The 12,500-nt window shown below is 32.4% G+C and overlaps 1 protein-coding gene across 2 annotated transcripts in view; it reads right to left on the bottom strand.

The window, feature by feature from the left end:
- LOC137634126 (trypsin II-P29-like) overlaps window positions 1-11,263 on the bottom strand; it is a 47,422-nt gene extending 36,159 nt beyond the window's left edge. The window contains exon 1 of one of the 2 annotated variants that reach the window (XM_068366353.1): window positions 11,143-11,263. The gene's annotated coding sequence lies outside the window, so the exon portion shown is untranslated. The remainder of the gene's footprint in view (window positions 1-11,142) is intronic. The other variant, XM_068366354.1, reaches the window with a different exon arrangement.
- Window positions 11,264-12,500: the final 1,237 nt, after the last annotated feature.

Genomic DNA, 12,500 nt, shown 5'->3' with positions numbered 1-12,500 from the left:
ACTACTGCACTGTAATTGTTCAGTGTCCACTTTCCTCTTGGTAATTGTAGAAGAGACTCTTTAGCTTTGGTAAGCAGCTCTTCTAGGAGAAGGACACTCCAAAATCAAACCATTGTTCTCTAGTCTTGGGTAGTGCCATAGCCTCTGAACCATGGACTTCCACTGTCTTGGGTTAGAGTTCTCTTGCTTGAGGGTACACTCGGACACACTATTCTATCTACTTTCTCTTCTTCTTGTTTTGTGAAAGTTTTTATAATTGATATAGGAAATATTTATACTAATATTGTTACTATTCTTTAAAATATTTAATTTTTCCTTGTTTCCTTTCCTCACTGGGCTATATTTCCTGTTGGGGCCCCTGGGCTTATAGCATCCTGCTTTTCCAACTAAGGTTGTAGCTTAGCACTTAATAATAATAATAATAATAATAATAATAATAATAATAATAATACGTCTGTTACCAGGCAGTCCATGACTGGCGTTCTATTAAACTTCTGCCAGACTCGGCTTCGAGACCCGTTCAATCTCGACTGTTTCTTTAGTATCTGCAACCTCACCATCCTTGTGACCAAAGGCTGGTGGGTTTAGGGGAGCCCCTCCCTGGTCCTAGCTTGGATGGAGAGGGGGCTTGGGCGCTGATATGTATTTATGGTCAGTTTATGTGGTCACTTTCCTTTACCTCTGCCATTCATGGGCGGCCTTTAAACCTTTAAATCTTGAACTTAATGTGTTTGTTGAATTGTATATGATGACTACATCTGGCTCAGCCATTACTCGTACCCATGCTTAAAATTCCATATAGATAAATCTAATTAGTAGAATCATCAGGGGTTGTGTAAGGATAAGTCATTGCACTGAGATGATTTGATCACGTAGAAAGTAGTGTTAGCGTAAATATGCATGTAAGGTTGAAGAGATAGTAGGAGTAACGTATTAGATGTGCTAATGATGAGACTTGTGTGGAAGTGCTTGAAAGTCTTGTGTAAAGAAGGCTCATCTATAATTAGAAAAAATAAAACTTGATTGTGGGTTTTTTTCGAGCCACCTGCTGTCAGTGGAAAAGGATAAATGTTGAGCAAAAAAGGTACGTTATCTACTCTATACATATATGTCTATATATCTACCTATCTATTCATGTGTGTGTTTACATATTTATATATACACATACATACACATATATGTTATTGTATATGTATATGCATACATACATATGTGTGCATATGTATATATATATATATATATATATATATATATATATATATATATATATATATATATATATATATATATATATATATATGATAAATTTTGCACATTTAGACGTGTTTTTCATATTCAAATAGGCCATATATTTTTTATACATTAATGTCTGAATTCTCTTACCGACCTCGGGATCAGAGCCCCTGGTGAAATTACACAAAGGTGATAGCTTCTGACCGGCCGGGAATCGAACCCTGGTCCAGGAAACTTGTATGAATAGTGACATACCACTGTTCATACAAGTTTCCTGGACCAGGTTTCGATTCCCGGCCGGTCAGAAGCTATCGTCTTTGTGTAATTTCACCTGAGGCTCTGATCCCGAGGTCGGTAAGAGAATCCAGACATTAATGTACCAAAAATATATGGCATATTTGTATATATATGTATGTATGTATGTATGTATATATGCATGCACACAGGCAGGATGATGAATTAAAAAATCAAAGCAGCACAAGGAGAAGCGAGATGCTTATTCCCAAATAAAGATAATAAGCGATAACGAATTACAAAGCATCGTAAATCAGATGTTTTGGGTCTAGATTTTTGTTTTTCTTTTTAGTTGCAAAATGCTGTTTATCATTGGTTAGAATTTTTCTTTGATTTTTTACTATCTTATCACGAATTCTGAGATGCGTAAGGGTAAACAGAAAAATGTTCATTGTAAATGTTTATCAAAATCCCTTATCGTTCATGAAAAGAAACAAAGGGTTGTCTGTATTTGCATGGGAAAATGTTTACCGAGTTCGCGCGTCCCGAAAAGGATATTTACTGTCCTTGTTTACAGGATAAATAGCGGAGTTGTACTTCCTCGCGAGATGATATTGGAATATTTAATTTTCTAAGATCTTAACTAAGTAATTATCTTCCACAAAAGATATTACTCGCATTTTTTTTTTTTTTTTTTTTTTTTTTTTTTTTTTTTTTTTTTTTTTAGAAGATGTCAAGGTTCTGTAATTTCTTGGAAAGATACTAGGTCGTACTTCTTGTACGAAATAACATATTCCATAGATTCTGTAGAATATTTCAACATATTCCATAGATTCTGTGGAAGATTCTTCGCTTATACTTTCTGACTGATAATTTTTTGAAGAAACTTGTGAATAAATACTATGATAAAATATCACCTAAGCCCATATTTTCTTTGGCTGACGATTTGTTTATACCAACTGGAGAGATATTATCTAATTTCTTACATGCTGATGACTTGATTAACTGGATCTTTTCTTAGAGTAAAATATTTGCTTTCTAGTCATAAAGTTTAGGTCTGGCATAGATACATTTGTGTGTTTCCTCCATCTGACTCTACATTAATAAGATGCTATTGTCAATTTCTTTTAGCGAGGCATATTTGCTCCGACTCGCAGCGGTGCCCTTTTAGCTCGGAAAAAATTCCTGATCGCTGATTGGTTGGACAAGATAATTCTAACCAATCAGCGATCAGGAAACTTTTCCGAGCTAAAAGGACACCGTTGCGAGTCGGTGCAAATCGCTAAATGGACTATAGTTACCACTGCTATCTCACCTTCATGGTTCAAATTCAAGTAGATGAAATATAATTTTTTTTATAGCTTTTTTATAGTTTATCGGTTCAATTGTGCTTGCCATAGCTTCTGTATCAAGTTTTAAGTAAATCATGAGTGAAAGACCCAAAGGCTCCAATACAAAGTCTTAGGCCTCGAGTGTGTATAGAATCTAAAGGTTTCAAATTTTCAGATCCTGATCCATATATTGGGAAACTATAATTTATTCTCTATAACACTGATGCTTTAAAGATTAGCTGTAAAATTTGATCTCTTTGCGCCCCATATTGTATTAGACAACTTCATCGCTAGTTTGAGAGCATTATTACATCAAGATTTTATGTAAGATTCATGGTTAAATCCCCCAGATTTTGTGGTTATATCCCTCAAGAATTGGTGGTCAAATCCCCCAAGAATTCATGGTTAAATCCCTCAAGAATTTGGGGTTAAATCCATCAAGAATTCGTGGTTAAATCCCTCCAACATTCGTGGTTTAAATCCCCTCAGAATTCATGGTTAAATCCCTCACGACTTTGGGGTTAAATCCATCAAGAATTCGTGGTTAAATCCCTCCAACATTCGTGGTTTAAATCCCTTCAGATTTCTTGGTTAAATCCCTCAAGAATTTGTGGTTAAATCCATCAAGAATTCGTGGTTAAATCCCTCCAACATTCGTGGTTTAAATCCCTTCAGAATTCTTGGTTAAATCCCTCAAGAATTTGTGGTTAAATCCATCAAGAATTCGTGGTTAAATCCCTCCAACATTCGTGGTTAAATCCCTCCAACATTCGAGGTTAAATTCCTCAAACATTTGTTGTTTAAATCCCTCCAGAACTCGTGGTTAAATCTCTCAAAAATTCATAGTTAAATCCCTCCAGAATTCCTAGTTAAATCCTTTAAAAATTCGTGGTTAAATCACCCCAAAATTCGTGGTTTCTAGTTAAGGTGACTAGAAAAAAAAAGAAGAAAAAAAAAAGTTTGCCTTATCTTGAAATTGGATTTGAGCATCGCCCAATGCAAGAATTATATCTTAGTTTTGTTTTCATCTATTATTCTTGTAAAAAAAAATACTTCTTTTTTTTCTGTAGAAATTCTGAAACCAACAGACGCAGTCCAAATTTGTATTTTTCGGATGGAGTTATTTAGAATCCTTTGTAAGTGACGAAGATTTTTTGTTGAGTAGTATATGGCAAAGTCGCCCATGTAAAGACTACTTTGCACCACTTGCCATTAATTACCAATGTAAAGAGAGTACCCTGGAACACACCATAGTCAAGGTTGTAAGATTCGGAATAAACATTCTCTATACGAGTTTGAAATGTTCAACTACCAATAAAATTTCCAATAGATATATGAAGGTATTCTTGAAAATGATTTTGATGCAGGCTGATGATTTTATTATTGAATGCCTTAAAGTAGTGTATTATCCTTTTTAAATGTCAAATTGCGAGGTTGATAAAATGTTATTACGACGTAAACAGCAATTCATTCTACGATTTATAATTTTTAGAGTAATTTGCGAAAACAACTGGTCAGTGAAATTGGGGTATAACTACTGCTTGTTTCCATGTCTTTAGTAATAGATGTTTGTTACGAAAATTACTATAAAACTCAAATAGATAAGACTTTGCCAAAGGGGCTAGATTTCTAATCAAATAAAAATTTATATTATCTTTACCAGGGGTTGATGAACTACAACTTGATAATGCAAATTCCAATCCTCTTCAGTAGATCTTTTATTATAATAGATGCATTTCTTAGCGTCAAAATTCAATGCAATTGCTTCTCTTCTTTTAGTGCATCAAAAGTGTTCATATGAATTATTAATACTGCTTGTGCTTTCAAAATTTAACAAAATAATATTCATGGCCGTAGGGGCCAGGAAATTTACTTTTCTGTCTTTTACTTCAGAAAAAACATTAAGATATATTCTATAAATTTAGTCACTCATTCTTCTTGAATTTTTATGACCAATGGAGTATTACCATGTCTATGGAGTATCCGCTTGTGAGGTTTTCATCTTACACTATAGTTAGAAGCCAAGGAGAAATAACGTAAATATCAATCAATACATTACATAATTGTCTTTTGTTAACTAGAAATTAGATTAAGTTAAAAATATGAAAGCTGTTTAAAATTTAAAGAAATTGGAACGGAAAAATAAATGATAGATACACTAAATCGTAAGTAAAAAAACATAGTTAAATCGACAGCCTTAACTCGATCGATATTATGAATGAGCATATAGAAAAGAATCAACATTGTCAGTATCTCTTTGGTATTTTATGATAGTCATTATGTACAAATTGTAATTGGTCACATAAAAATCGTCCAAGAAATAGTATTTTATTGTTAAATCTGCTGTCAGAAGCCAGGAAATCGTATGTAAGGGTGTTTCCTTGTAAAAAAAAAAAAAAAAAAAAAAAAAAAAAAAAAAAAAATAATAATAATAATAATCTGGGGAGGCCCCCAGTCAGTCCCTTATCCAACTCTAGCACCCCTAAAAAAACCTTACATCCTTGATATTTGAGATTGCCTGTGTATTATGAAAACTAGTAACCCATTATGCATTAATGCATGTCTTGTACGTCTGCTATAGGAACCATTACATTTCTTAAATTTCTCGTATACTAGACATAGTTTTGCCATTATACTATCCGGCCCTTTATAGCTTCTTTTATTTCATAAATTTCTACGGCTATATCAACGAGTTTGTTAACTGCATTGCCATACATTAGAGGACCATTACACATCTTTTTTAAAGCTTTTATTTAGAGTTTCTAATTTTCTTTCAATTGTATGTTTTCCTTTATCAATTGGGTTAGTGTATCTGACCAACAAGGGACCGAGTGCTTTATTGGTCAGAAGCATAGATTTGTTGGCTGGTTGTGTGAAGGAGTTTACAAAGAACCCTTTGTTTCATGATGATCTTGTGAATATTTAAAGGGAGGCACTTGACCCGTATAAAACTTGAACTTATCCAGTCAGACATATTTGTATTATAATGTTGAATAGGAGGACTTGTGTCTTAACGGGGTTATTGATATATGGAAATGACCACTGCTATAAAGGTCGCCTAGGATGTTGCATTTAAACCTATCAACAATATTGTTGGCACAAAGAGTAGTTTATTAGGGAATATGTTCCATTCGTTTGTGAATAAGTGCTGAGATCATCCTCATTTATGATCAATCACTGTTTGTTCAACCTTTGAACCATTTGTATCAACATTAACACAACGAATGTCCCAAAGGGGATTGTGGGCATTGAAGTCTCCCATTAATAGGAAGTCTTGCTAATCTGGGAATTCTTTGGCTAAATTTTGCAAATTATAACTGCAAGAGGGTGGATTTTATGTATTATTATTATTATTATTATTATTATTATTATTATTATTATTATTATTATTATCATTACTATTATTATTATTATTGTTATTATTATTATTATCATTATTATTACTTGCTAAGCTACAACCCTAATTGGAAAAGCAGGATACTATAAGCCCGGGGGCTCCAACAGGCAAAATATCCCAGTGAGGAAAGAAAACAAGGAAAAATAAAATATTCTAAGAGCAGTAACATTAAAATATATATTTCTTATATAAACTATGAAAACTTTAACAAAACAAGAAGAAGAGAAATGATATAGAATTGTATGCCCGAGTGTACGCTCAAGCAAGAGAACTCTAACCCAAGACAGTGGAAGACTATGGTACAGAGGCAAGGGCACTACCCAAGACTAGAGAACAATGGTTTGATTTTGCAGTGTCCCTCTCCTAGAAGAGCTGCTTACCATAGCTAAAGAGTCTCTTTTACCCTTACTTAATAATAAGTAAGTTATCATCCAAATGAAATTTAACTCCCTATCATTTAAATTCGGACTGAAGGAGACGTTAGAGTGTAATTTCATATAGAAGGAATAGTATTGTTAGTATATTGTAAGCATATTGCAATAATTCTTCAATAGTCTTTGAATTTACCACAAGATGTAAACGAGTTGTAAGACCATTAATATCACATTGAGTTATGTATGGATAGAACATTAACGTGAATGTTTTTATTAGGTTTTAGTTCTTTTGATATCATTTCCCGATGTTTACTTTGCTTAGGATTTGCTTCCTTATTATCATTTTGATTAGAATAAATTTTTACTATAATTTTTTCAAAATGAGAAGTGCCTGTTGCACGCTTCTATAATAGATGATTAACACATACAACCAGCACTTTGGGTTTGTAATTTAACATAATGGTTTTTTTTTTTTTTTTTTTGGTAATGTTATTTATCAGACTATCAATTTTATATATATTTTTGCTTTTAACATTTTGAAACTGAAAAATGAAGCAATCATTGGAGCCGCATGAAAATTTGTGGGCTACTTTATTCTTTGTTGCTCTTTTATGTAAAACTATAGTTTTTGCAACGATTCCTATTACTGGAAATGGATTTATTTCTTCGAATATTACTTTATTAATTATGTTTCTTTCAGTTTCCTGACCATTATAAGGGTTCTTATGGACCTTGACCTTTACTAGTAACCCATTATGCATGTCTTGTACGTCTGCTCTAGGAACCATTACATTTCTTAAATTATCGTATACTAGACACACTTTTGCCATTATACTATCCGGCCCTTTATAGCTTCTTTTATTTCATAAATTTCTACGGTTATATCAACGAGTTTGCTAACTGCATTGCCATACATTAAAGGACCATTGCACATCTTTTTTAAAGTTTTTATTTAGAGTTTCTAATTTCTAGTTTGGTGGCTTGGTTAATCATTATGTCGGGTTAAGATTTAAAAGATGGGAGTCGAGGCATTGTTCCTGTTTGTGCAACAGTTTGATTTGCTATATCAAGCATCGAATTCTCCCTTATAGTAAATTTAGAAGAAACCTTATAAAACATTCACACATTTCTTTTATATATATATATATATATATATATATATATATATATATATATATATATATATATATATATATATATATATATAGGTTCCATTTTCTAGTACCCGTTTTTTCTCTCAGATTTAGATTCTAGAAAGTCCTTTTCTAATGGCTAGAGAACTTTTGCCTCTAAACCGAATATGTACCAATAGAAGGGATAAGCTTCTGACAATTGATAAATATTTCCCTATGAACTTTATAGTTTACTATTATCCAATCTAAAATCAATTCTTCTCTTAGTTGTTATGGATAAAAGCAACAAGTGTGAGATGTAGATTTGATTATCAAAATTGGCCAAGACTATCAAGGTGCTAATATAGCTTCCATTTTGATCATTTAGATTTTTTATCTATTGGCAAACCTTTTAGAGAAATTGTAAGTAATTCATTATCTGCTTAGATATTTGTTGAACATCTTTAAATTAGTCAACTCTTAAATTAATCTAATGTTTACAAAACAATTATTTTCTTTGTTGGCAATTACATTGCAGATGGAAGTAATAGATAACAGGGAAAGCATTTTGATTCAAAAATAAATGATATTAAACCTGTGAAAGAATAACTTCCAACTAAGACTTGGGTTTTAAGCATTTTTCAATTGAGTAAAAAATAGCATAAAATATCCTTTTTTCATGTTTGTCTTAATTAATCGTCAGACCACAGGTGATAGTTTCGTGACCGGGTTTACTTAATAGATATCAGTTTCTTCAATATATCTTATGGGAAACCACTGATAACTGAAGTTGGCTTTGATTCCCACACACACACCTGGCACTGTCTGTTACAAGGAGCTGTGGATATTACTTCTGCAAAATGTTGAGAGAGAGAGAGAGAGAGAGAGAGAGAGAGAGAGAGAGAGAGAGAGAGAGAGAGAGAGAGAGAGAGAGAGAGATTGATTTAAGGTTTTCAGGCATCCTGAAGAGAGAGAGAGAGAGAGAGAGAGAGAGAGAGAGAGAGAGAGAGAGAGAGAGAGAGAGAGAGAGAGAGAGATAATGTTGCACGCCATTCCGTATTATTATTATTACTATTATTATCATTATTATTATTATTATTATTATTATTACTACTAGCCAAGCTACAACCCTAGTTGGAAAAGCAAGATGCTATAAGCCCAAGGGCTCCAATAGGGAAAAATAGCCCACGGAGGAAAGGAAATAAGGAAATAAATAAATGATGAGAACAAGTTAACAATAAATAATTAGCACTAATGGTTTCTGCCACTTTTTGACCTCACAAACATTCTTATTTACTTATATGGATTAAAGCATGAAGTCTAATCAAGATAGTTTCAAACAGTTTCTTTGAGAGCGCAGGTGGGTTGAAGATCTGAGCTGGTGCGTGATTGAAATCAAGCCAACGGGCGTTGGGGATATTGGAAATTTATAGTCAGTAGAAACTGAGATAAAGAAAATACAAAAGAATAGAGAATGGGGTATATAGGAAAATTTTACGTGCTATTAAAAGTAAAGTTAATACTACATTAAGGGGAAATATATGGGCTTTTTTTATGAAAGTATGATAGATGGGAAGCTGTAGTAATACAGAAGGCCTTAATGGGGGAAAAGAGAACCTTAAAACAATAATCCTGAACATATAAGAACAAGAAGGTGATGGAAATAACCAGCAAAGTACCTGCAAGAATTAAACTTCAATATAAGGAAAATAAGCAGAATGACCAAGACAGATATAAAAACACAAACCAGAAAGTGTGATACTGAAAAATGGAAAGAAGAATTGGAAAATAAAGTTAGCTTAGAAATATATAGAAAGTGGAAGAAAGAAATTAGATAAGACCAAATATATGTCAATGCATTGGCATCAGTACTATACTTTAGACCAAGAACAAATACATTAAAACTAAACATTATAAATAGGGGAAAGGTAAACTAATTTGTTTGAAAATAATGAAGATTTAACCCATGTTTTATTATCTTGCCAGGAATATAGAAAAGAAAGAAAAGTATTACTTGAGCTACAATTACCCTATGAAGAAGAGCTAAATGAAATAATAGTATCATTTTACTTAGTGAAAGAAATATAAAAAGAAGAAATAAATTTTATACCTGCTGTGAAAAAATAAAATAAAAAGAGAGATAAATTCAAATCATTAGATTATTACAGGCGCCGTTGCAAAGGCTATACCTCGGCCATGAACCTGAACCTGAACTTGGAAGTACTTTATTAGTTTAACTATTTAATATAAATGCTTCAGCAAATAGTATCTTTTTAATGTTTTCTTTGTATTCTTACATGTGAAAGACGATGCTTTCATGGGTTAGGAAGACATTACCTGCTTCACGTTTTCATGAAAGGAAAATTTAAATCTTTAAGTGTTGGCCTATTCATGTTTCATAACAGACTAGGTCTACTCATGTTGGTGTCGCCTTGGGAAAATAAACTCTCCTTGATGTTGAAGACAATAGCGAGTTTTTCAAGTGTGTTCACATAGTTTTTGATATTCAGTGTATTAATTAAGTATAAGTATAAGTATTATGTTATTAGGTGTTCTTCAGTTGCACTGTAATTGTTCATTGGCCACTTTCCTCTTGGTAAGGGTAAAAGAGACTCTTTAGCTATGGTAAGCAGCTCTTCTAGGAGAGGGACACTCCGAAATCAAACCATTGTTCTCTAGTCTTGGGTAGTGCCCTAACCTCTGTACCATGGTCTTCCACTGTCTTGGGTTAGAGTTCTCTTGCTTGAGGGTACACTCGAGCACACTATTATATCTTATTTCTCTTCCTTTTGTTTTGTTGAAGTTGTTATAGTTTCCATAGGAAATATATATTCTAATGTTGTTAGTGCTCTGAGAATATTTTATTTTTTCCTTATTTCCTTTCCTCACTGGGCTATTTTCCCTGTTGGAGCCCCTGGGCTTATAGCATCCTGCTTTTCCAATTAGGGTTGTAGCTTAGCAAGTAATGATAATAATAATAGTAATAATAATAATAATAATAATAATAATAATAATAATAATAATAATAATAATAATAATTCTAGTGTGGCCTTCTGAAAAGCCCCATGGTATGTTTTAATAATTTTTTTGTCCAATTCAGTCTTTACAATTATACAATTATGATATATCTTCATTCTAACACATAATTGCACAAATGTAAAGTATCCAATATGATTTTCATCCAAGATAACGAATACTTCAAGTTGCATTCATTGTTATTCACTGCATCTCAACAATGCAACTTTTATCAACTTCCAGTGGATTTCTGTAAAAGATTGAAGGACTACAAAAAAAGGATGGTTGAAATTTAGGTCCTGTGTAATTTTACCTTTTGACAAAACTACCAGATGGTTACTTTAGACCAAGCCAATCCAGTGGTCAAGCATTAGAGAGGATCTGCAGGATGATAACTTTAATCCTTATGGCTATATAAACACAATTTCGTAATTGAAAAAACTTACATGAATTCTAAAGAACCTAGGTCTTCAGGGTTCGCTACTCCAGCACACTGTGAACCGCAACCGAGCACTGATAAAGAGCCAACGAAGGAAGTGTGAGCTATCGGGACGAGTATATATTATCTCGGACACCTACGAGAGAAGAAGAAAAAATTACAGCCTATGAGATAAAAAAGAAATAGGAATCAACACTTTGCACCTACTCAAGTACTCTGTAAAATTGGCATATTATTGTATAAAATATGTTCTCATTTCATGTCAACGAAAAACATAGGAAATCGGTTAGAGCGCAACGTAGAGATCGTGCTTGGCGTTCGATAATAAATTAAAAATTTGCTCAGCAATAAATGATAATAATAATAATAATAATAATAATAATAATAATAATAATAATAATAATAATAATAATAATAATAATAATAATGATTGGGACTATTATATATTCACAGGAACAGATATTACATCGCAGTTTTCACGAAACATTTCCCATAAAATGTGGAATTCCCGAGTTCTGTAACTGTTAGATAATAGACCAACGTCACTTGTTTTCAGGGTTAAAATGAGACATTACTGAGAAAACAAAGCGAACTTATGACATTCTCAGCGTAAATACAGTTATATCTATTTATCTGGTTATCTCTATGAATTATGTATTATAGCCACGAAAGCAAAAATGAAAAGAATTTATTATTATTATTATTATTATTATTATTATTATTATTATTATTATTATTATTAGCTAAGCTACAACCCTAGTTGAAAGGGAAGATGCTATAAGCACAAGGGCTCCAGCAGGGAAAAATAGCCTAGTGAAGAAAGGAAATTAGGAAATAAACGATGTAAGAAGTGATGAAAAATTCAAGTAAGATATTTCAAAAACATTAACAACTTTAAAACAGATAATTGATATATATACTATGAAAGGACTTATGTAAGTCTGTTCAACATAAAAACATTTGCTGCGAGTTTGAACTTTTCAAGTTGGTATGTCCGTCTTTTGGGGAAGTTTAGTGAAGAAAATAACAATAAAAAGAGATTTTTCAAGTTGTATTTACAGGACATAGATAAGATAATACAAACTATAATCAATGTTAAAGGGTATGTAAAAAATGGGGCAATTGATAGGAAAAGAAACGAAAAACGGAGCAAGAACTTTATGATTCGAAAGCTGTCTGAACTGATTGAAGTACTCGATCGAGGGAGAGAGCATTTCGAAGATTTGGGGTTTTGCTGTGAAAGATAAAGAAGAAATAGTATTGAATGGCGTAAGAGTGGAAATAATGGTAGTATAAGTATGAGAATTGAATGTGTAAGTCCATATGCATTGGAAAAAAATCTATGTTTTTATTGTTTATAGTGAT

Source organism: Palaemon carinicauda, chromosome 44 (genome assembly GCF_036898095.1).
Source record: "Palaemon carinicauda isolate YSFRI2023 chromosome 44, ASM3689809v2, whole genome shotgun sequence".
NCBI lineage: Eukaryota > Metazoa > Arthropoda > Malacostraca > Decapoda > Palaemonidae > Palaemon > Palaemon carinicauda.
This window is presented reverse-complemented; position numbering and strand designations above follow the sequence as displayed.